The sequence below is a fragment of the Ursus maritimus genome, unplaced genomic scaffold, assembly GCF_017311325.1.
Source record: "Ursus maritimus isolate PB19 unplaced genomic scaffold, ASM1731132v1 scaffold_20, whole genome shotgun sequence".
NCBI classification, from domain to species: Eukaryota; Metazoa; Chordata; class Mammalia; order Carnivora; family Ursidae; genus Ursus; species Ursus maritimus.
In genome coordinates, this window is record NW_024424453.1 from 17359142 (window position 1) to 17385774 (window position 26633).

General features: G+C 34.9%; 1 long non-coding RNA gene across 3 annotated transcripts in view; it reads right to left on the bottom strand.

The window, feature by feature from the left end:
• LOC121104268 overlaps nucleotides 1–16860 on the bottom strand; it is an 89378-nt gene extending 72518 nt beyond the window's left edge. For all 3 annotated transcript variants that reach the window (XR_005836548.1, XR_005836546.1, XR_005836547.1), the window contains exons 1-2: nucleotides 16729–16860; nucleotides 334–440 (exon numbers count right to left, since the gene is read on the bottom strand). This is a non-coding gene — a long non-coding RNA (uncharacterized LOC121104268). The remainder of the gene's footprint in view (nucleotides 1–333; nucleotides 441–16728) is intronic.
• Nucleotides 16861–26633: the final 9773 nt, after the last annotated feature.

Sequence of the window (26633 nt, forward strand, 5' to 3'; positions counted from 1 at the left end):
TGCTTAGTAACTCAAAAGAAGATTTTTGCAAAACAGCTGAATCCATGGGGAAGTAAAATTTATTACTGCCATACTGAATTGTATGTGTGAAAGTTGCTATGAGGGTAAAGATTTCATGTTCTCACCATAACAACGACAATAACAAAATGGTAATTATGTGAGGTAGAGGTTGTGTTAACTAACCTTTAGTGGTAAACATTTCTATATATGTATATTAAGGCATCATATTGTACACCTTAAACTTATACTATGTCATGTATCAATTATATCTCAATAAAGCTGGAAAAAAATATTACTAATTATGGCTATGGTGTCCAAACCCAGCGTCCACACCTGTTGAAAGATGAATCATGATGAGTCACAGAAGTCTTTCTGCGTAGACCATCATCTGGCTTGTTTCTTGCCCCGTTCTTCCTTTCCTCAGGATTCCAGTTTGGTTTCTGGGTTGGATCACAAACCAAAGACAGAAGGCATTTTTAGGTCTGCCATATTATGCCAGGTATATGAAATTCAAATGAGTGTCACACAAAGGAAAAATCAGAAGTTGGTGTTGGGTTTAACCGTTCTGGGTCCAGAATAATGTCTCTTTTTCAAGGTAAATTAAAGGGAGAAAAAGACCTTTGAAATACTTCGTAGGCCTAAATGGTAAAATTAGACTTTGTCAAATATTTGAATAATTATGACATTTCTTTCTCCATCACCTAAAACAAGAATAGTTCAAATTTCACCTTTATTCATTTTCTTGTAAGTCCAACCTAGAGTGGATGCTTGGGCAGGGGCCCAACTCTGTTTCCAGGCTAACTCAACAGATCTCCTCAGCAGTCTGTTCTTATTGTGGCCTGCAGTAGAGCATTCTAATTTTAAAGGACTTTATTTTTTATTTTTTAAAGATTTTATTTATTTATTTGACAGAGAGAGAGAGACAGCCAGCGAGAGAGGGAACACAAGCACACAAGCAGGGGGAGTGGGAGAGGAAGAAGCAGGCTCCCAGTGGAGGAGCCTGATGCGGGGCTCGATCCCAGAATGCTGGGATCACGCCCTGAGCCGAAGGCAGATGCTCAACGACTGCGCCACCCAGGCGCCCCTAATTTTAAAGGACTTCAGAACAAGACTTCATTTTTATATTTTCATAAGTTGACTTTTACCACATTAAGCCAATGGGCTTTTTAAATCTTAAAGAGGAAAGCTATAGTTTGAAATTATAATAAATTATTATCAATGTTTATTTAAATTTTAGATTTTTGGAAGATAACAACAACATGAAAAATAGTCAATAAACTGTAATACCAAGGTCAACAATTTTTAGTATTAAAATCAATTTACAGTATGTTTGCTTGAGGTGCACATAAATTTGAAGAGGCAGTAAGTGTAAACAGAATAGCTGATTTCTTGGATGCACTCCAATATAATTATAGCTGTTCACCCTTGTGACTATATGTGTGTGCAGCTTAAAGCTATTTCCCTGCCCCAAGCCACACTATTTTTTAGATAGGTTTGCAATTGATTGAAATGCAAAATCTCTGTGAACTAGGAAAAATACTATCTAAAATAAATATACAAGTAAATTTAAATAGTAGATTAAACATGTATTTTGGCATCCATGTCAATTCATAGCCTGTAATTTCATGACTTGGTATTGAGTTATCTCTAAGTATTTAATCACAAAATAGTGTATTTCTAATAGGCAATTGTGAAAAAAAATCATCAATCACATTTATTACAAACATCTCATAAAACAGCAAAACATTTATGGGATTGTAGAAGGCAGCTAGGTTGTTCTGTAATGTATAAAGATTTGCATATATAAAAAAAACCAGCAGGCAGCAAACAAGGTTTCTATGTTTTCCAAAAAGTAAAATTGCATTTGATAAAATATCTACTTAATTTTTATTAAAATATATTAAATATATTTTTTTGGCAATAGCATTGATCATCACTGTAGTCTAATAAGTTGGTATTTTGAAATAACTAAGCTCAAATCTTAATATATAGAAAAGAACTCTTTCTCCAGCCCCAGGGGTAAATCAAAGCTTCTCAAACATATTTGTGATGTTAAATGATATTACCTTGTATTTCATGCAGATATATGCATATGTGAAATTGTTATTGTTTTTTATTATTGTTTTCTTTTCTATGATGAACATATTTAAGTGAAAATAGTGTTCTCAAAATAATTCTGTTTATTAGTTTACATAGCTGGCATTGTTTGTATGTGGGTAAGAATAAAATGTGATTTCATGGAGAGAAAGTGGAGCTCTTTTTATCTGTAGCCTTAAGGCCACCAACTGTCTATACCTTTATCCACTAATCCCCTCTGTAATCATGTGTTCACGTGCTGTGCCAACACTCAGAAATCATTCTAAGAAACTCCTTTTTTTCCTAGTCAAGAGTACATTCACTATAGGTTGTATGTTATAAAATGGCTACTAAAATATTTGAATATTTATATGCTATCATTGAAAGCAATCATCTTTAGGCATATCTTTTCCTTTAAAAAAACAAATGTCATGAAAATTGAAGAAACAAATAGAACAATAAGGAGAAAAATGAATGACATCACACTGTATAAATCAGCAGGATTTTTTACATTTGGCTTTCAGCTAATTTTTTTTAAAGATTCTGCCTTCTATTTACTTGTCAGAGACTAGATTTAATTTTTGTATGCTGCATAGAATTCTCCATGTTAAGATATTGATATAACAAATTGCTGAATGTTTTAATGATTGATTCTTGCTGACCAAAATGGGCTTTCACATTAGAAGTCTTTCTTTTTTTTTTTCCTGGAAGGCACCTGCTGAGACAGAAGTCTGACTGCCACACAAAAGAAATATATGGTTTCTTCAACTGGCTCCATGTAGCAATTTGCAATGCTATCAAAAATTGCATTTTTTAATGAAAATTACCTAAGGATTTGGCAAAAAAAACCCTTGGTTAAAATGGACTAACTACCCATTCTCAGGCAGTATTAGCATACTGATTGGCCGTTACTTCTGTCACTCTTCTGCCTACAAAATTATGACAGACCCCACAGCAGGAAGCAAATGATCATTAATACCCTGTCCTCTGGGACACAATAAACTGCCATTCACTTGCATACAAATAAAATACACAAGGCTTGTCAGCCAGCGGACAAAACGGGAAAGATGCTTTTGCAAAATGGTGTGATAACTACTGTGGGATGGGACCACTCAAAGGGTTTTGTTTTTCAGTCTATCTCATTGTGGTAGAAAAATTCTTATATATAGATTTCTTTTTAAAATATCCTATAGTTCTCTACTTGAGTTCTTTGAGTTCTTCACTTAAATGATAAAATCTTGCTTCTGAGGAGAAAAAAAAAACTTTATAATCCCATAATTAATTCCACAACACAGAAAGCATAAAGAAATTCTGAAATTCCATTAAAACATAAGACAATGCATCTTTTCAGTTCAAATATAATGTGCAGAAACGGTCTGGTTGATGCATTCGAATAGCCTCATTACAATTAGTAGGGATGAAATATACCTCAATAGCATATACTTGATGTGTTTGGATCAATAAAAATAAAACACAATTGGAAAAAAGATACATGCATGCTTTTACAGTTGAAACTCTACTGTCTATTTGTTACACTAAAAGGTAAGGTCAAATTTAATTTTAATAAAATATTATCATATGACTGAGGTTGTATATTCTTATAACTAGACAACATGAGATGGAGGAATAAAATGACAGCAATACTTCGTAAAGAATAGTGAATGATTAATTCCTTTGATATTCATTACAGCAACAATTAGTCAGATAAATGTTTAATTTTCAATCATCTAACCTAAACTTTTCCTGAAAGCATGCAGAGAATACAAACATTCCTGGATGATTCAGATGCTTGTTATAGACTGTATACTCACCAGTCTAAACCTATAAAGGCATTAATTTTAATTTGAAAAGGTATAGAATGAACATATTTAGATTCTTCAAATTTGGATTGCTTAATTAGTTTAATTTACTGCTTTTCCTAAATTTTTATTCTCCTTGTGAATTTCCAGTGAAACAGACAGATGTTAATGCTCAGGGATTTGAAAGTAGGTATTTATATACCCTCAACTTATAAATCAACTTTAAAAGAGTTTGAATAAGAGACAGTTGCTGATTACATCATTTAAACTCTAGGCTAAAAGGAACAAACTACTAATACCCCAGCAACATAGGTGAATATCAAATGCATTATGCTAAATGAAAGAAGCAGACTCAAAAGGCTATATAATGTATGTTTCCATTTTTATAACATTATCGGAAAGGTAAAACTATAGGGACAAAAAAATAGGTCAATGTTTTCCAGGAGCTGGAATTTTTATATGTGGTGGAGCTATTCTATATCTTGATTTTAGTGGCAGGTACACAGTGATGTGCATTTGTCAAAACTCATAGAACTGTACACTAAAACGAGTGAATTATACTGTATGTAAATTATACCTCAATAAATCATACTCTAAAAAATGAACAACTCTAGTCTTAGAAATGTCTGGAGAACACCAGAATATTCTGAATTGAGGTCATTTAGTCTGGGCAAAGTAGCAGAAATGACAGTCATGTCCTTAGAATTGGGCAGTTAGAAGCAGTTTTTGTAATTGCCCGTAGTGATACAGCTCCCACTGTTGAATGTTAGAAGACTAAGAGTAGATTAAAAATACTCATTGCTATTTTAATGTCTCCCTCATGTAGCATCAAGCAACACTTCAATATATTAGTTAACACATTTCACCAGACATAGAGATTATCATCTTCAATGGAAAAGAAAAAGTGGTAGAAAATGCAGTTCTGTTAGGCACAATAACTCCTTCCCCTTTTCTTGACTTGCTTCCCACCTTTGGGCCGTAGGCCCAATTTCATCACAACAGAGACTTCTATTAAAAATATTACATTGAAATTATAAAACTGAAAGAAAAAGATCAATAGTAAAATTTCCATGAATGAACTTAGTAACAGATTAGTCATGTTAGGGATATATCAATAGAAAATATGTAGAATGAAGCATGGAAAGAAAAGAGGATGGAAATTTAGAAAGAGAAAAAGAAGAAAGCATATATGGGAAATGGGAAATAGAATTATATTTAATTGAAGTCAGAAACGAAGAGGAAAGGGAGAATGGGGCAAAGTTATATTTGAAAAACTATGACTGAGAACTTCCCAATTGGGAAAATAGACATCATGCCTGAGATTCAAGATATCTGTAAACACCAAGAAAAAAATCTACAAAAAAATGCCACCAATGAGTATTATAGTAAAAGTGCTGAAAATTAAAGGTAAGGGAGCAAAAAGCTATAAAAACAGATTTTTGAAAAGCAAAATAATGACAACCATTTTTTCGATAGAAAAAAATGGAAACCAGAAGACAATATAGCAGTATCTCTAGGTGCTATAAGAAAATAATAGCCAAATTAGAAGTTATATTTCACCAACACTCAGAGAAATGTGACATAAGGATATTTTCAGTCAAAAATAAACTAAAAATGGTTATTACCAGGACTTCTGAAATAAAATAAATACTAATGGGAATTCCTCAGGTAGAAAAGATATTATCCCAGAAAAAAGCACAATCATATAGGAAGGAATAAAGAACACCAGAAAAGATATTTGAGAAACTCTAAATATAAACATTGACTGTTTAAAAGTATATTAACAATGCCACATGGGCATAAAATATTGAAATAATTCAATTTTATGGAATAACATCTCAAAAGCAGGAAAGGGTTAAGTAGAGTTAAAGTTTTGTAGTGTTCCTGTATTCTCCAAGAAATGGAAATAGTACTAATTTAAGGCAAATGGTAATAAGTCTAGAATGCATGCTGAAATCCCTAGTGCAAAGCTACTGAATAGAAGTTTCTGCAATAATAGATGTGTTTCATAATCTGTGCTGTCCTATTTTATAGTCTTTAGCCTCCTGTGACTTATTGAGCACATGAATTGTGCCAAGTGTGATGGAGGAACTGAAAGTTTAACATTATTTAATTTAAATTGCCACACGTGGCTAGTACGTACTATATTGAACAGTGCAGCTCTAGAAAAATCACAAAAAAAAAGAATAAAAGATTATAGGCTTAAGAATCTCATGGAGGGGAAAAATGACATAGTTTTTTAAAAACATGCTTTATTTAAAATGAGACAGGAAGGAGGAAAAAAACAATAAAAACAAATAGTAAGTAGTAGATTTAAACCCAATTAGAAAAGAAATTACATAAAATGCAAGTGGAGGAGATACCCATAACAAAAGTCTATAATTGTCAGGCCTATAAAAGAAAAATACATGTTTTTCTTAAAAGAGATACACTTTAAAAATAAAATCACAGAAATGGTAAGTGTAAAGGATTTTTAAAATACATACCATATATGCACCGACCACATCCCCCCCCAAAAAAAAGCCTACGAAATGTCAGAAAAAGACTTTCAGACAAAGACTATTATTGGAGATTAAAAGGGACATTTTATAATCTTAAGAGTCAATTCAATAGAAAGATATAAAATCCCAAGTTTGTAAACACCTAATAACTTGCTACTAAAATGAAGGGGTCAACCAAGAAATCAAAGAGGAAATAAAATATACTTCAAGACAAATGAAAACAAAAACACAATGGTCCAAAATCTTTAGATATAACAAAAATGGTTCAAAGAGGGAAATTTATAGCAAAATAGGCCTACCTCAAGAAGCAAGAAAAAATCTCATATAAACAACATAATGGAGCTAGAAAAAGAACAACAGACTAAAAACTCAAAACCATAATAAAGATTAGAGCAAAAAATTAAAAAAAAAATAGAAACTAAAAAAATCAATAGAACAAATTAATGAAACCAGGATCTGGTTTTTTAAAAAGATCAACAAAATTGATAAAACTTTAGCCAGATTGACAAAGGGGGGGGGGGAGCTCAAACAAAATCAGAAATAAAGGAGAAGAACCAACACCACAGAAATAGAAAAGATTATAAGAGAAAATTATGAAAAATCATATGTCAACAAATTGGACAACCCAAATGAAATGGATACATTCCTAAAAACATACAATCTCCTAAAACTGAATCAAGAAAACATAGGAAATCTGAACACACTAATTACCAGCAACAAAATTGAATCAGTAATCTAAAAATGTTGTAAGCTACAAAATCAATATACAGAAATCCCTTGCATTTCTATATACTAATACTGAAGTAGCCAGCAGAAAGAGAAATTAAGGAAACAATCCTATTAACAACTATAACAGAAATAATAAAATATTTAGGAATAAACTTAATCAAAGATGTGAAAGACCTGTACTCTGAAATCTATAAAACACTGATGAAGGGAATTGAAGACAACACAAACAAATGGAAAGATATTCCATGCTCATGGATTGGGAGAACAAATATTGTTAAAATGTCCATACTACCTAAAGCATTCCACAGATTTAATGCAATATCTATCAAAAAACTAATCGCATTTTTCACAGAACTAGAACAAATAATCTTAAAAATATATGAAATCATAAAATACCCCAAAGAGCCAAGGAATATTTAAAAAGAAGAACAAAACTGGAGGCAGCACAATTCCAAATTTCAAGATCTACTACAAAGCTGTAGAAATCAAAATAGTATGGTACTAGCACAAAAATAGACACCTAGATCAATAAGCAGAATAGAGAGCCCAGAAATAAACCCAAACTTATATGGTCAATTAATCTTTTGAAAAAAGAGGCAAGAATATGCAATGGGGAAAAGACAGTCTCTTCAACAAATGGTGTCGGGAAAACCAAACAGCTACATGCAAAAAAAACTTAAACTGGACTAGTTTCTCACACCACACACAAAAATAAACCCGAAATTGTTTAAAGACCTAAAAGTGAGAACTGAATCCATGAAAATCCTAGAAGAAAGAACAGGCAGTAATTTTTCTGATATTGGCTATAGCAATGTTTTTCTAAATATGCCTCCTGAAGCAAGGAAAACAAAAGCAAAAATACTGGGACTGCATCAAAATAAAAAGCTTCTGCACAGCAAAAGAAACAATCAACAAAACTAAAAGACAACCTACTGAATGGGAGAAGATATTGGCAAATGACATATCTTATAAAGGGTTAATACCCAAAATATATAAGAAACTTCTATAACCCAATACCGAATAAACAAATAACCCAGTTAAAAAATGGGCAGAAGATATGAACAGACATTTCTCCAAAGAAGACATAGATAGCCCAGACACATGAAAGGATGTTCATCATCACTGATCATCAGGGAAATACAAATCAAAACTACAGTGAAATGTCACTTCACACTTGTCAGAAAGACTAAAATCTAAAACACAAAGAGCAACAAGTGTTGGAGAAGATGTGGAGAAAGAGAAACCCTTGTTCACTATTGGTGGGAATGCAAACTGGTGCAGCCACTGTGGAAAACAAGTGGAGTTTCCTCAAAAAATTAAAAATAGAATTACTTATGATCCAGTAGTTCTGCTACTATTTACCCAAAGAAGACAAAACACTAATTCGAAAGAATAAATGCACCTCTATGTTTATTGTAACATTATTTACAATAGCCGAATTATGGAAACAGCCTAAGTACCCATTGATAAGTGAATGGATAAAGAAAATGTGGTGTGTATATATATACAATGGAATATTAGTCATAAAAAATGAAATCTTGCATTTGTGACAACATGGATGGACCTAGAGGGTGTAACACTAAATGAAATAAATCAGAGAAAGACAAAAAACATATGATTTCACTCATATGTGGAATTTAAGAAACAAAACAAATGAACAAAGAAAAAAAGAAACAAACCAAAAAACAGATGCTTCACTATAGAGAACAAACCTATAAATAACAAACAATGGTTACAAGAGGGGAGGTGGTTGAGGGGATGAGTGAAATTGGTGAAGGAGATTTAATATTGTGATGAGTACTGCATAACGTATAGAATTGTTGAATCACTATATTGTATACCTGAAATTAATATACACTCGATGTTAATTATATTGGAATTAAAAAAACAATAATAAAAGAAATCGTGTGTGTTCCTCCGTATGCTTTTTAAAAAGTGAACAAATTTGCTGATAGATTGGATGTGCTGTGAGACTAAGGAAAGATTCAAGGATAATTCCATGTATTCGACTTTAAATGCCTGGAAGAATGACGGTGCTAAGATGGAAAAGGTTTTAGGTGGATCAGGCTGTGGGGAATAAAATTCGAACTCAATTTTGTAGCTATTGGGTTTAGTATATCTATTGGGCATCTAAGTAGTGCTGTTGAGTATATTATTGCATATACAAATCTGGATTTCAGGGAAAAAATCCGGGCCTGAGATATAAATTTGGGAGTCAATATCACTCTGATGTTTTTTAGAACCATGAAATCAACAAGGAAATGAGTGATGTTAGAGGAAAAAGAAGACCAAGAAATGAAACCTGGGACACATCGACATTGAGAGAAAATTGAGAAGAGAAGGGACCAGCAGAAAAGACAGAGAGAGGCAGAAGGAAGGAGGAAAGCTGCAAGACAGAAGTATTCTGGCAGGAAAATTAAGAATATGTATGAAATAAAAGAAAGATCAGTGGGTTAGATAGGGTGGTAATTGACTAGCGAATTGAGCAATGTGGGATTATGTATGACTTGACAAGAACACTGTTGGTGAAACACTAGCGACAAGGGCCGCATTGCATCTTATTTAAATGAGACTTGGTGGACTAATATAACAAAATAAAAATTATATTAAAAAAATAAAAATAAAAAATAAATGAGACTTGGTGGATTTTGAAATGTATATATCTCACAAACATAATTTAAGCAAGCAAAGGCAAATACAAAAGAATAACTCCATTTATAAAAACAAAAGTAGGAGATGCCAAGTGAAATGTATGCATTTTTGTTAACTGTACTTCTGGTGATTGTACAGTTTGAAATGCTGTTTTTTATCAAGCTTAATAAAAATGCAGAATTTGGGGGGTGGCAGGGTGGCTCAGTCAGTTAAGCACCAGACTTCGGGTTTCGGCTCAGGTCATGATCTCAGGGTCCTGAGATGAGCCCCACCTTGGGCTCCAAGCTCAGCGCAGAGTCTTCTTGTCCCTCTCCCTCTGCTCCTCCCCTTGTTCTCTATCTCTTTCTCTCTCTCTCTCATAAGTAAATAAAATCTTTTTTAAGAATTTTGTTTTAATTTTTTAAAAAAGCTATGACATTAGCACACAGGACACCTCATTGTTGTTTTGGGGGAAGGACAGATGTGACTAATAGAGTATCTCTGAAGCTAGATTGATTGGGGGGGGGGCGGCAAGGAACACCTTTCTCTTCTAGTTTTGAGACACTTCCTCTTGGTTCCCAGGAGGAGGGATTCCTTGATGTTGACACACATCAGCCCCCTTGGCACAGATGACTTATGGTGTGGATAAGCTAAAATTCATTTTTTATAACCTCTTCTCCCTCTCTGCCTTCAACATAGACTTGACTCCCTTAAGCCTAGAGACCTGTTGGAACTTGACCCCCCAAAATGGTTTCCACTATGTCAGGCAGTCTGGACTTTGCAATATCACCATGGAGATGGCATCTCTCAAAAGAGCTCCTTTTGTAGCTTGTGGATCTTCAGATTGACAATTCTGCCATTTTCATTTCATTTCCTGAAAGTCAAGGTCAGCTTGCGAACAGCTGTTAAACAATATGCCAAATGTTAACTGTCAAACCTCAGTCTAAACTTTCCCGGTTTAGAGTATCACCTGAAGACTTCATTGGGTTTTAGAGTGGCTTTCTGATTTTGATAGCCCATTGAAGAAGGGAGGTTGAAAGATGTTGTATGCTGTTAACGACTGTCTGCTCATGTTTTATGTGAAATACCACGATTATTTATGAAAAGGATCTTTAATAAAGCTGGATACAGTTGGGCTTGGGAAAAAATTAAAAAATAAAAATGAAAGTAAATGCAGTAACTCTATGGTGTTAGAAGTCAGGAAAATTGACAGTTTAGGGCAATTGTTTCTCAAAGAGAGCATAAAGTAGACCTCTGGGGTGCTGGCATTATTATGTTCTGGGTGCTGTTTTCATGAGTGTGTTCAATTTGTGAAAAATAATCAAGCTATACAAATGTAATAAGAGCATGTTTCTGTTTTAAAACCAAAAAAACAAGGTGTGCACAAGAACTGGAGATTGAAATACAGAAAGCTCTTTAGAAAAACTGGCTGTGAATGGAAGCAAAGAAAGGAGGTGGTTGTTGGTAGTTGAAACAAAGTCCAGATTTGTTTTTCTGTTGTTTCCTTTTCCTTTCCTTTCTGTTTGTGAGAGAGAGAATGTTTCTACACAACTAGGATAATACAGTTAAGAAGAGAGAAACTGATCACGTAGGAGAGACAGAAAAGAATTGGTTGGAGTGATGTCCCTGTGTAGGTTAAGAGCAGCCGGGACCTAACACACAAGAGAGCGTGTTTCAGATAGGAGTATAGAAAGTCCATTGATGGGACTAAGTGAGAAGGCAGTTTGTGGATGAAACAGATGTGTACAGATTTTTCTTTAAAAATACTTTGATTTTCGGGGTTCCTGTGTGGCACAGTTGGTTAAGCATCCTACTCTTGGTTCCAGCTCAGGCCATGATCTCAGGGTCATGAGATCGAGCTCCGCATCAGGCTCTGCACTCAGTGTGGAGTCTGCTTAAGATTCTCTCTCTCTTTCTCTCCCCCCCCCACTCACTCACTCTCTTCTTCTCTCTCTCTCAAATAAATAAATAAATCTTTAAATTAATTAATTAATTTTAAAAAATAAAATACTTTGATTTTCCTGGTGAAATTGGAAGCAATGTCAACAACTGAGAATGAGACTAGTTAGGAGGTGACAAAGATTTAAAGAGATAGAGAAAAATAATTAAGAGCTAAGACAGTGGTGGAGGAATAGAATATAGAAATAAAGTATGATTGCCGGGCAATATTTAAATCTCACTTAAATTTTGTTGTCATTAATTTAAAGCAAAATTAATCAGCATGGTAGCTTGACTTTCTTCTACAATTCAGCTGCAGAGATCCAGTTATTGAGTTGGTGGTGAGTTAGACTGAAATAATGTATTGACTTTGCCATGACAGTGAAAAGAAATAAGTGAAGTCAAAAGACAGGGGTATGTGTATAGTAGTATTTGTAATATTTAAGCTGTGGAAGTAAGGAGAAGAGGGCAGTGAAAAAGTATCAGGATCAATAGACTGGAGGTCCTAATAGATTAAAAAATTTTTGGAGTCAGGGCATTAATTTATATTATAATTATATATAAAAATATATATGTATTTCTATATGTAGAAATCATTATATTTTGTCAGCCAATCTTAGTTATCCTCACTCACTATTTCTTTTTGCATGTAAACTCAATCTCTTCTTCCTAAAAATATCTCTTAGAAATTTTTTTTAAATGAGAGTCTTGGGTAGTAAATGGTTTGGTTTTTTTCTGAAAATATCTTGATATTTTCTGAAAAATCTTGATTTTCTGAAAATATCTTTGATTTTTCTGAAAATATCTTGAAAGATGTTTTTGCTGGAAATCTAGGTTGATAGTTATTTTCTCTCAGCTCTTTGAAAATATTATTCTTCTGTATTCAGCTTCCAAAGTTGCTGTTGATAAGTCATCCTTCATTCTAATTGTTATTCTTTTGTAGGTGAGTTCTCTTTTCTCCCAGGGATTTTTTTTATAATCTTCCCATTTTCTTTGGTGTTTCAATTTACTAGCATGTATGTAAGTGAATACATATGATTCATCTTTATTTATTTTGGATTAGATTTTCTGGTCATCCTGAATATGAAGGTGGTTGTTTTTCAAATATATCACCTGGGGATAAGTTTCATCTAAGTATGATGGATTGCTTTAAAAGGGGGAAGAGGGAGGCGCCTGGGTGGCTCAGTCGATTAAGTGTCCCACTGGGTTTCCATTCAGGTCATGATCTCGTGGTTGTGGGATTGAGCCCTGCATCGGGCTCTGTGCTCAGCATGAAATCTGCTTCAGATTTTCTCTCCCTCTCCCTCCCACTCACTCTCTCTCATATAAATAAATAAAATCTTTAAAGATAAATAAATAAAAATAAAAATAAGAGGGGAGAGAGGAAAGACTCCATAAAGAACTTGTAGCAGCCTACCTATATTCGTGAGACTCAAGATTTTCAACCTAACAACTCACATCTGTTGTCATGCTTGACAAAAATATCCACACATAGCATGTTTGTGTACACAAGTGTGTAAACTAACATGAAAAACTCCAGGTATGTTTGTGCATCATGGAATGTGAGATTTCATTGAAGCACATTCATCTTTCTGGTCCCTGTCCTGCTTCAAGCTTCAGGGTCAGCCAGGTTTGGTCCTTCTCCTTGAAACATTTTTCTAGATTGATTCAATCCAGAAAGAATTAACTATCTCTGATTAAGATAAATGAGCTCTAGCTAAAATACTTTATGAATTAGCATTCCAGCATTGGCATTTTTGAGCCTTTCTTTCAATTAGTGAAATGGAAAACTTTGCCACTAGTTAAAAGAAGTTCAGTGACCAGCAAACAGGTAAAGAGAATTAGAAACAAGATGGAAGAAGTAAAATGTACACTGTACCGTTATTTGAAAGAATTTATTGAGTGTAAAAAAAATCCTATTCAAATTTGTGCTATAGTACAGTGAGAATTGGGTTCAAGTTCTAGCTCAGACACCTGCTGGTTGTAGGTTTTGAGGAAAGTTGCTTAATTTTTCTAACTTTTCTCATAAAATCATGACAATATTTACTTTGCTCTGTTAGTCATTAAATAAGTCAATGAATAAAATGTTACCACAATATTTAGCAAAGAGAAAGTGTTTATTGTTAGCTATTTTTATTTTTAAAGCTATAAATAAATTTTAACTGAAAGTTCCAATCACACTAAGCTATTTGGCATTAATAAGTAGATACTGCTTTTGATTTGTTCAAAGAAAATACTCTAGAAGTTTGGACTAATTATTTTAAGCACATTTTGGTTTTTCATGACTCTGATAGTACACAAGAAGATAAACTTTATAACAAAATACTACTTTGTTAGTCGCTATCCTAATGTGGAAACAAATTAAAGAAATAATGATACTGATTAGGAACACATGCTGTAGTAATTATCAGGAGCAGATGCAATTCCTTACATGTTTTTTGGAAACAGTACAGCACTGTATCTGAACTTTATATGTTCAGTACCAAGGCTGAACATATTTTCCAGCTATGATTTGAAAATACTGTACTGGACATACTAGAATAAGAAAACGCTGCTGAACATATTTCAATAATCTTATGGGCAATGTGGAATGTCAGATCCTGAGAAAGTAGAAAACTTCTCATGAGAATGTTTGAAATGTCACTCCGGTTCAGTTTAGATCAGAGTGCAGGTGGCTCTACAAAGCCTTTGCTGGAGGCTTTGTGTTTATACAGTTGTTGCTTCCAGGATGGTATTGATTGGTTAGGCAACTAATAAAACAAGCAGCCCTGCTTTCATCTATGTGCATTTGGGGGATTCTGAAAGATAGAAAAGTGGTTTTAATTAGGACATGTTCCTTTCACTTATTTTACTTTTTAATTCTTTTTTCTTTCTTGACCATTCCAACCCACATCCTTCTCCTATTTCAGAATTTCTCTCCCTTGTGCATGATTCCAAAGCCACAGATGCTTTGGAAGGCAAACGATCCTAAGGAAGACATTCTTGGATCCTTAAGACAGAAACTCTTAACATCAGAAAAATCAACAAGCTTTAATGTCTCTATTTCATCAATTTCTATTCAGAGTTACTCATTTATAACCTAAGGCAATATGGATTAAAGTTTCTCATTTGAAAATAAACTAAAATTTATAATGGAATTGATGAAAAATACCCAATATAAAATGTTCTACAATTTATATGACAGCTTCAATACATGAAAGCATGTTGTGCACTAAATCATTATATATGTGTGTATATATGTATATATAGATATATATACTACATGTATATACTACCGATTTTTAAATTTATGATGCATTTGTATTCTTAAAATATGTTCCTCTATACTCTATAGATTTTCTTAATTTATTTTTCGTGTTTTTTCTCACACTTTTGTGGTACTGCTATCTCTACTTTCCTCTTCTTTTAAACTATTCAAAAATTCATCTTTGATTTTATAATGAACATTCAAGGAAAAGTAAACATAATATTCAAAATGCAATTCAAAGACTGTAAATAGAATTTCTTGTCAGATAGCTGTACAGTATAAGCTGTGGGGGAAAAAGTGATTTTTTTCCCCAAGAAAACTTTAAAAAATAGAAAAAGGTGGCAAGTATTAAAACCTGACCACATAAATCAGCATACAAACTTGAATTAAAGTGTTTCCAAAGATGAACATAAAATGTAAAAGTACTAGTGTGATTCAAATGGTAATCAGACAGCTAAGAAAATGAATTATCACATAATTATTGTGTCTTTTGGCTCAAATTAGACAATTCTTTCATTTATAATTCATTTAGTATTTCAAGACTCTAAAGAAAAAGACAAAAAATTATTTTGATAGACCTTCAACTATGTTTTGGGGATTTTTAAGAGAAAGGGGGGCCATAGAGGGAGAGGGAGAGAGAGAATCTTAAGCAGACTCCATACCCAGCGCAGAGCCCGATGCAGAGCTCGATCCCATGACCTGAGATCATGACCTGAGCCGAAATCAAGAGTGGGATACTTAACTAACTGAGTCACCCAGGAACCCCAACCTGAGGTTATGTTTTGAAATATAAAATTCTCACCCTGTGGCACCTGGGCCCCAGCAGCAGCATCACTTGGGAACTGGTCAGAGTGTGAATTCTCAGGCACTACCCTAGACCTACCACATCAGAAACTCTCTGGGTGAGACCCCGAAATGTATGTTTTATAACAGCTTTCCAGATGATTCTGATGCACTCCCGCTTGAGAAGCACTAGTAAACTGATTAATAGTATTTACTCTGGAGACAGGCTGACAGTTCAAATCTCAAATTTGCTACCAACTAGCTGAGTGATTATTGTCAAATAATTCTAATACATTGTTCTGTTTCCCTCTTGTAAAATGGGGCCAAAGTAGTATTATCTCATAGTGTTGTAGTAAAGATTAAGTGAATTAATACATGGAGAGCACCTAGGCCATTTTTGGATACAGAGATAACACTCAATAAGTGTTATCAATTGTTTCTGTATTTTTGAAGCTAAATTCTACTGAAAGTAAGTGACTTGGTCAAGGTCATACAGCTAGTGTCACTTAAGGAATAAAATCCCAATTTTCTCTACTCAGACATAGTGTTTATTTCATACCTTGGAACTGGTGAAAATCACCACATTTTCTCTAAATGACCAAGTAGTAAACTAACCATTTACACATACAGTATCTTTACAAAATATGTGTCTTAGTCTGAACCTTCATTTTGCATTTTTAATGATTTGTACTGAAAAAGCTATCAGCAAACTTTCACCAAAGTGGTTAAGACATAGTAAGCTTTTCATCCTTTTTCTCAGGGGAGTGAAAACCATAAATTAGCGTTATTTCATAATCAGTATAATTAGCATGTGTCAAAACTTATGGAAAGGTTTGTGGAAGGAAGATAATAAGAGCAGCATCTACTCTACTAACAAATACAAACCTGTTACATCAAAAGGAAGAGACTTAAGTGGCCCTAACAGAATGTGTTATAAAGTTTGAGGAAAGGAAGCAAGGAAACAATAAAAATTAGCATGCATTACTATACTATTACGGCTTTAACAAATAAACTCAAACGGTACCAGAGTCACACATGAGAGGAAGCGTTGCAGGAGCTCCATGGTCTGTGGGCAGATTTTCTCTTTGGCAACAAACGCTTCTCTTCTACCTTGTGGTTCCAGTATCTTGAAAGGCTTTGTTGTAATCCTCACCCTGTTGGAAAAAGTAGAAAAGAACATGGATTGTACATTACCCACTTCCTAAAAGCCTTGGCCTAAAAATGGCACACCATCTGTCCTCTCATACTTCCTCCAGCAGAACTCGGTCATCTGGTCACACCTGACTACAGAGAGACTGGACTATACAGCTTAGCTGTGCACTCACTACAGGCAGCCATGCTACATTCACTTGCCTGATGCCAGATGTACCATCACATAGGTGATGCAAAATTGATAAATTTAGACATGACAATTTGAACAATTTGAATTTTTTGTTCCTCATTTGCGGAGGTAAATCTGCTCACAAGTCTTCATCCAATAAAATAAGGAGCAAAGCCCTCTCATACATTATAGGAACACCATCAGGATTAAATGAGAATGCCTGTTATTTCATTTTAGCCTACTATCTCCATAATAAGAGGTCAACACACTTCATACATGAACATATCTGGAAAAACAGTCCTGGAGGTCGCGTAAGGAAAGCAAATAGTGTCTGAGTTCAAGAACTGAAAGCAAAAAACAAGGTTGGAGATTTTAATATTTATCAGAATTTTTTAGATAATCATTGTAATTATGAGCTCTCGTAAGCTTTTCTTTCTTAAGTCATTCTATACCATTAGAGCTAATTAGTCTTTTAATTAGAGAAAATTCCATTCCAACTTAGTGCAGTTTTAATTTCTCTAGTTTAGAAGTTATATATGGCTTTAGAGCCCATGAGTTCATGACCAAAAGGCCTGTACCTCAAAGAGTGCTTCTTTATTTCCAAATGGGAGTGAACTTAGGATGCACTGACCCAAATATCAGTACTGGTCCAACCTACTCTCTTTTTGTTTTTTGTTTGTTTGTTTGTTTGTTTGCAAAAAACCCACTTTAATAACTTTTTAAAAAAATTTCCTCAAGTAATCTCTATACCCAACGTGGGGCTCAAACTCACAACCCAGAGATCAATAGTTGCATGTTTTACCAACTGAGTCAGCCAGGTGCCATGCAAGAAACCTTATATGCTGGCTGACTGAACATAATAAAAAATTTTTAAAAATCCAACTTACTTTCATAAGAAAGCTGTTTTAAAAAGCTGTTGTGCTTTATGTAATTCAGTGATTTACTCTCCTTAATAAATATTTTTATTCCAGAGCAGAATCTTTCATTAAAGGACACTTTTCTGAACAGATTTCTGGAATGAATTTTAACTTTGCATGGATTAGAAGGGAATAAATAGAATATTCAGTCATCATACTAAGAATATGCCACTTGGCCTGTGCCAGTCACTGAACATCTCAGTAACAGAGGATACATGAGCGGCTCCTACGGTCAATGTAAACACTTATGACCAGGTTACCTTCATTCTGATTTAGGGTCAGATGCCATGACCTTTGTACCAGAAATTCTATTAAGATTCAATATTAAATTATTAAAATATTCCCACCAAGCCAACATAATAGTGAATACTGTAATCACAAGTTAATGGAAAAGAAAATTTAATAGAATGTTCTGACCTGGCTAGAACATCTAAGTTCATAAATTAGATGAGAAGAAATTTGAAAATATTTTAAAATCCTAGTAGGAGAAACCCTTGTTTAGAGAATCCTGAGGGTTTGTTTGTTTTCTCTATTCATCTTGAAATTCTGCCAGAAAGTCAAGAAAACATTCTCAAGAGAAAATAGGAAATATGTAATATTTGATCTAAAATAGTTAGTTCAGAATACATGATTTCCTTTTAGTCTGATATCAGGACGTTTCCACACAGACTTCTCTCCCTAAAACATCCAGGAAATGAGAGGATCACAGAGTAAGCCATGATGTGAAGTTTTACCGAATGAAGACCGGTGAACGTTAGTGGAGGGCGAGGCAAACTCTGCACAAACATTAGATTAAATACACAGCCTCCCCTCAATTCTCACCTTCTCCATCAGGCTGGTGGACATGTCCATATCAGCAAGATTATGTCCAAAGTTATGCTACCCCATGTGACCTCAAAGTGGTCAAATAAACAGAACCTCTGAGGAGTTACATCCAGGGCAAAAACAGAAAGCCACTCTGAGTTTGATTTTGAATTCTCTAAGGGCCCCCTGCCACACACACACACACACACACACACACACACATACACACACAGGACATTACTATCCTCTGCTGACATTTGCTCACCATGACACTAAGTCAGCCTTCATGGTAACTAAACTCTTTTAGGGCATTGAGCTAGCATTTGCAGAATTGCAATAATGAATGTATAAGAATACTCAGATAGTAGTTGTTTAATAAATGTGAGTTCCTATCTCTTCTTGGAAATATCTGTACTATTACAAAGAATCTTAAACTCTGATCTTTAAATCTGATGATTCTAAGAGATAAAATTCTCATTATAAAATAGGATTTCATGACAGGTACTTGGAGACAGATTTGGGGGCAGCCTCCGTCTCCACAAGTCAGACCACGTAAGCTGTTACCTGGTTATACACAAAGATTTCATCTTAAATCAGTGCTTTGTGAATTACTGTAGTGAAGGACCAGAGGCTCCCCCTCCCCGTCCCCACCAGAACGTACTTTTGTCAAATCCTAAATCATGTACTTGCCTGTCTTAGCACTCTTAATTTCTGTCCTTACCTCCTCGTGAAGGACAAACAATTCAAGGACAGGTCACTGCCACCACATCGTGTGGGATTGGCATCATTTTAAATCCTCATAGATGTATCAGGACACTGAGGACACTTTATAAGGGAATTAGAAGTGCCTGAACTTTTAATTATTCTTAATTGTATTAATTGTCAGCAGAAAGTAAATGTAGTGTCTGTGCTATTTTAAGCAACAGGGCTTGCTATTCTATAAACAATAAAGTGGAGTACATGAGCAGGCTGGGAAGGAACTCATTTTTAAAGTCTTAGATGTCAGTTCTAATCAGAAGTGACCCTCTCATGGCTGTTTCCAGGCAGCTCACTCAATAGCCTGCCAATCCAGGAGATTTTCTTGACCAGATCCAGCCGTGGCTTCCAGAGTTCAAAAATCAATAACCATTTTCTAAAGGGCAAGTAGGTTGGGGATGGGAGATACGTATACATTTTGATTCATATAGCCTTAAAATATAAAGGTTTTTAACTAATTATGAGATCTAACATACTTTGAGTACTACATATTATGAGCCAGGATTCTTCTATGCACGTCCTTCCGGCCTCCACACAACTTTGTAACTATTATCACTATTCTACTGATATAGAAACATAAGACCACCAACAACGGAATTCTATTTCTATACTAATTATATTTCTTCAGAAACACACACACAGAGACCCACACAAACCTTTATTCCTCACTCTCATACCTAGGACAGAAACAGGCTGCTCAGCCCTTTGTCTCTTCACTAGAAAGCATGCAGTGACTATAATATCACCATAAAGTACTGGTTTTTCACCTCCTGGCCAAAATCAGAGTAAGGAGAAGAAAAGAAAAAAAAAAGTTAAGAAATAAAGACTAGTTCATACCACCTAATGGAAATTCCTTAGCATTTAATAACAACAAATTTCACACCCAGATTTCAGAGGCTAAATATTTACTTTAGCTTTTATATCCATTATGCACTGATCCACAAATATATGTCTTCATGTAAGGGTGGGAATTTTGGTTTACTTACTGGACTATTTACTTTGGGGAACACAAAGTGCCAGAATCTGTTTTTGAGTACTTAAAAACAGTCAATGTAAAACATTAGTTTTCCATTGTAGAATGGCTACTATCAATACGAAAGGAGTATATTTATTTTATTTTGGATTTGTTTAGCTTATGTGCACTTGGTTGAAATGTACTCATGCTGTTCTGCTTACTGTATAAAGTCAATCCACCTGTACACTAAACATGTTAAACTCAACATTCAGATTTCTTTATAAAAATCAGAATCCACAACACTAAACTCTCAGGATAAAGAACAATTTCATAGTAGATCAGTGGTTGCTTGGGGATGGGAGTTGGGGAAGGGTGTGAGGGAAGGGTGACAAAGGGATACAAGAAAATTTTATTGGGTGATGCATATGTTCACTGTCTTGATTTTGCTGATAGTTTCCTGGAGGTGTGTATATACGTTTGTGTGCACACGCATGTATGTGTGTATGTCAAAACATCAAGTTGTGCACGTTAAATATCAATTATGCCCCAATAAGACTATGTAAGGAAAGAAGCAAAGAGAAAGAAACAGGGAAAGAGAGAAAAAGACAGACCGAAACTTCTCATAATTTCCTAAAGGGCAATCAGGTCTGAATTAGATCAGAAATGGAAATAATAAAATGCCAAACTGCATGCTTACTGTGGTTGGTAACTTAGAGAAGACTGCTAATGTGGTAAAGAAAAAAGTTGAGCTGATAGAAGTAAACTTTTTTGCTCTTCCTTTAAATAAAGGAAAATGGAAATCGCATTAATGAAACCTACCTTTTATAATGAATTGGAGTGAAACTGATGATTTGTTCAAGTTCTGCTCACCGAGTTCATTAACTTAAAGTAATAGACAATGAAAAGGACCTTACCTACCATGATTATAATTAAAGTTTAAATGTTCAGTATATCCATCTCACACCCAATTCTAAGTACCTAAAAACATGTCTCATGGTACAATTCAGTTTCTTGCAAAATTATGCAAAATAATTCTAACTCATTGCATGATATTACTTGTGTCCTGTTACTATTTGGATGCTACTATCCATACTGATCATAAATAATAGGTAAAAATAAACCCATAATTTGGGTATTCTGTAGGCTTTCATGTAACTGGGTTTTTTCCTTCACTCACATCTTAATTTCTTTCAAATACTTTCATTCATCTCTTCTGCTGAATAGGACACAAACAGGAAGGAAGACAAGAGGTAAATGAAAAGAAAACTGAATTTTGACAAAAAGAAAATATAAGCATTATCCAAAGAGCAAAGAATAAAACCCCCCAAATTCCAAAATGTCTTTGTTTTATTTAATTCCTAACAGGACACCACATCTGTTAAAATTCTGATGTTGTTTTTTACTTTAATCAGCACACTTCCATCTCTTTGTCATCTCTGTTTATCTGCAAGAACAAGTGCCTAGTCAGTGGAACTGGTAATCCAAAGTTTGCTTGGCTGTGCCAAGTTCTCTGGCATATACAATGTTCTTGTCTCTCCACTCTATGGATGTTGGCAACACTCATTGTCTCCTACTTTAAGGGAATTACAGAGGCAGAACTTTAGTAAAATACACACCGATATGAATCTAAATTGTTATTGAATTTTCTTATAAAATGTTTTAAAACACATTGAATCCAATGGCTACTTATTTGAGTTACTAACATCTTGTGCTGTTCTCTGCCAGTTGGTTGTTAAAATGAATTAGAAACAGGCTCTGCACCCATTCGGCCTTTGGTTTTTCAAGTTATATATAATTCCATATCGCTTGGCAAATAACCACTGCCATTGCTCCTGAGTGGTTCCCAGTCACCTCAGCACCAGGGCTCTGGGATACCTTGGAATTCTACAGGGTCCAAGAGCTAAAAGATTAATGGCCAGCATAGATAAGCTCCAGACTTCAGCACTTGGCCAGCATGTTTGTTTGTTTTTAAAGATTTATTTATTTTAGACAGTGTGAGCAGGGTGGGGCAAAGGGAGAGGAACCCCTTCTCCGTACCAGTCATTAAATATTTTTACTATCAACCCTGATCATGACGTCAATTTACTTTTAAAAGTGTTCTGGGAGCAGGCCGCCTGGGTGGCTCAGTCTCTGACTAAGTGGCTGACTCTGGTTTTCTGCTCAGGTCATGATCACAGGTCCTGGAGTAGAGACCTCTGTTAGAGTCCATGCTTGAGATTCTCTCTCTCCCTCTTCCTCTGCCCCTCCCCACCCCCACGCACGGGCGCACAGTTGCGCTTTCTCTCTGTAATAAAAAAAGGTGTCTGGGAGATGAGAGAATAAGGTGATTAACTCCAAACCTGGCAATTTAAGGAAGCCAAAAGAAAGCAGTTGAAATGTAATTTGAGTCTGTAAGTGACCAAAATATACCTTCCTTCTCCTATCTAATATTTTCTCCTTTCATGTTTTTAAGTGCCTCTGTATTAGGAAATAAAGCGGTATCATTTGTTTGCTTATGTTTGTTTGTAAGAACGTTGTGCTAAATAAGAATGAACTTTTGATCAAAAGTGAAGGACCTGGGGGCACCTGGGTGGCTGGGTTTGTTGAGTGTCCGCCTCTGGGCTTCGGCTCAGGTCATAGTCTCGGGGTCCTGGAATGCAGCCCCAGTGAGGCTCCGGGCTCAGTGGTGTGTCTGCTCGTGCTTCTCCCTCCCCCTCTTCTCCGTGTCCCACCCGCCCACCTCACATGCACAAGTGCACATCTCTCTCTCTCAAATCAGTAAAATCTTTTTTTTTTTTAAGATTTTATTTATTTATTTGACAGAGAGAGAGAGACAGCCAGCAAGAAAGGGAACACAAGCAGGGGGTGTGGAAGAGGAAGAAGCAGGCTCCCAGCAGAGCAGGGAGCCAGATGTGGGGATCGATTCCAGGACCCTGGGATCATGCCTTGAGCCAAAGGCAGACGCTTAACAATTGAGCCACCCAGGCGCCCCTCAAAAAAGTAAAATCTTAAAAATAAATAAATAAATAAAATAAAGTGAAGGACCTCTCCTGAAGACCGTGTGTGAGTCTGACCTTGAAGTCTTAAGCCAGCAACTATAGTTGTACAGGAACCGTTTCTTTTATTTCCTGATCCTGGTCTCTTCTAGCTGGTGGAGATTAGAGCCAGGAACTTCTATGTACCTGGATATTATTAAATGGCTTTTGAAAAAGATTGCAAATAAAAAGATTATTAAAGGCAATTTCATAAAATCAAGCCCTCTGAACTCAGAGTATATTTGATAGGTAGTTTTTTTATGCTACCGTAATTACTACGTTTAGGAATGTTAATGAAAAGGCAAGATTTTATCCAACATTTTCATTAGACCCATATCTTAACCAAGATTTTGTTCCTGTTGTTGTTACCTTTCACTTATGCCTTGGTATATGAAAATAATAAAGTAACAGTTTCAGAGAAAAAGTAAGGAGACAAAAATTGTAGGCATAGTATTTAAAAGACTGTTGAATAGGAAAGTCTAGTTAAAAGTAATAAGTCATATTTTTACACAATATTAAAATGAAAAAAACTTCAATGATAGTTGCTTAAAATGTCTACAATTATATGGGATTCACAAGGGCCACCCCCTACTGTTTTCCATTCAAATGAATGGAAAGCACATGGGTAAATTACCACCTGCAGTGCATGATAGCAGACGTGGTAAGCAGCTGTCACTGTAGCCCTGTAATTATGCAACTATCTTTCCACTATTTTACAATTAGAAAGACCCATCTCTCTCCCACAAGGTAATGTTTTTGTTGGTGTCAAGAGCACTGAACTATCTTTACTTGTTCAATCACTTACCTCCGAATTGAATATAACCAATATATCACTGGGAACTTTTTTTTGGTGGGGGGGGGGGGGCCCTCTGAGAAATTTCTATCTAGTAAGAAAGCTTATTTTATTCTAGTTAACTTTCATTAAATAAAAAATTTGTCAGCTTTTTCTACCTTTTTTCCAGTGATCAGCTCTATTACAGCCTATCAAGGTGGCAGGTAGGGAATCAAACCCTTTGGAAAAGTCTTTCAGTATCACAAGTAAATTGGAGGACAGAAGTAAAAACTAAAGCACAATCATTCAGTATTTTTTTCATGTCACATTTATGATCTAAAAAATTAGATTTTAAAAATCTAGAGTTTAATAAACCTTTAAGATCTGAAATATTTCAAAGTTACTGAGGAATGGAGATTTAATTGAAACTTAGAATATCAAAAAAATTATGATTTACCAAAAATAAAAGTACACCACTTTCTAAAAGTTTTTGAATCTCAGAAGGCACTTGACTAAAAAGAGAAATGTTTTCACTTGACTCAGAGCTAATCAGTAGTAGTTGTACACAGTGACTAAGCTATGAATTTATGAGTCTCCTTTACAAGAGAAGCAGAATTGGGTGGTTGGTTGATTATATAAAGCTGTAACACTTGCATGTGTATTAATTGCTATCCATCTATTTCTATGTTGGAGCCTAAAAATACAGATTTTATAATTCCTAATCTCACTAATTAAACACTAACATTTTAAATAAAGACCAAATAGAAGTTTACATAGTGAACTAAGTCATTTCTCAATGCTGCCAACCAGGTTAGTGAGGATTTGAATTTAGTATACCACCAAATAAGACTAAGTTTCAAAGTAAGCTCAATATCACATGCTAATAAAACTTGCATTTACCACTTGATACAATCAGTTGATGAGGCTGGTTATGATGTTCTTAACTCTTCCCTATCTCTACTCCTTGAATTCTTTAAATCAAATCAGGGCCACATTCACTGCAATGTGTCATAGATTTACTGTTCTCCATTCCTGCTGCCACTGCCTAAGCACTAGCCCTTAAATATCTTCTGCCTCTTACTCATAAGGAATTTTTGTTTTTAAAGTAGCAGAAAACCTGGAACACCTGTGTGGCTCAATTGGTTAAGCACCCAACTCTTGGTTTCGGCTCCAGATCATGAGATTGAGCCCCATGTTGGCCTCGAGCTCAGAGTAGAATCTGCTTGAGATTCTCTCTCTCTCTCCCTCTCCTTCTGCCCCCACTCTCTCTCCCTCTCCTTCTGCCCCCACTGCCCCCACACACGCACTCTCTCTCTCTTTCTCAAATAAATATTTTTCTTTTTTTTTTAAGTAGCAGAAAATCCAAACAGGCTTGAGCCGAAAAGGTCTCTCCTGCCCAAAGTAACTAAAAAGTCCTGAGGTAGATCTCATTTTAGGAGTCCTTCTCTCTCTACTTCTTGGCTCTGCACTCCAATGTTGGCTTCATGTCCAACCTGGCAGTTTTTTCAAGGTGGTAATATGGCCTCTACCAACTCTAGGCTTCAAATAAACAGTTCCAAGTTCATAAAAAGAGAACTCTTCTTTCCCAGAAGTTTGAGCTTAAATCCTGTAAAATCATTCTCTTTGGTTAAAATTAGGTCATGTAACCATCCCCAATGAAAGAAGACACAGTGTCTTTTGATTGGCCAGGGCTAAATCATAACCTACCTCCAAAGCTGCGAAGGAATCAAAAATGTCAGAACTATGGTGCTTGGCTGGTTCAGTTGGAAGAGCATGCAACTATTAATTTCTGGGGTGGTGAGTTTGAGCCCCACTTGGGTGTAGAGATTACTAAAAATAAATAAACTTTTAAAAAAAATGTCAAAATTGCATGGGCCCACAATGTGGAACAGCACTAACAGGAATATAATGTAAGCTACATATATAATTATAAATCTTCTAGTAGCCACATTTAAAAAAGTAAAAAGAAATAGATGAAGTTAATATACTAATTATAAGATATAAAATACTTTAATCCAATATATCCAAAACATTATTTCACCACCTTACCAAAATTTAAATATTACTAAAATATTTTCCATTCTTTTTTAAATTTAGAGTACATTTTCAAAATCCAGTGCATATTTTACACTTCCAACATAATTCAATTAAAAATTCATTTCCTCCTTTGCACTAACCTCAGTTTGAGTGTTCAATGTCATACACGGCCAGTGACCACCATATTGTGCACCATCCCTCTGAAGTCTAGAGGGCACTTGAAATTCTGTTATCAAAATAAAAATGAATGCCATTGGTTGGTAAAGCAACAGATATATACTATAGCTTCCTTAATTAGTTTTCTTGGTTTTGGTCTCCCCACATTCTGGTACTATCAATAAGCAGACCAACAA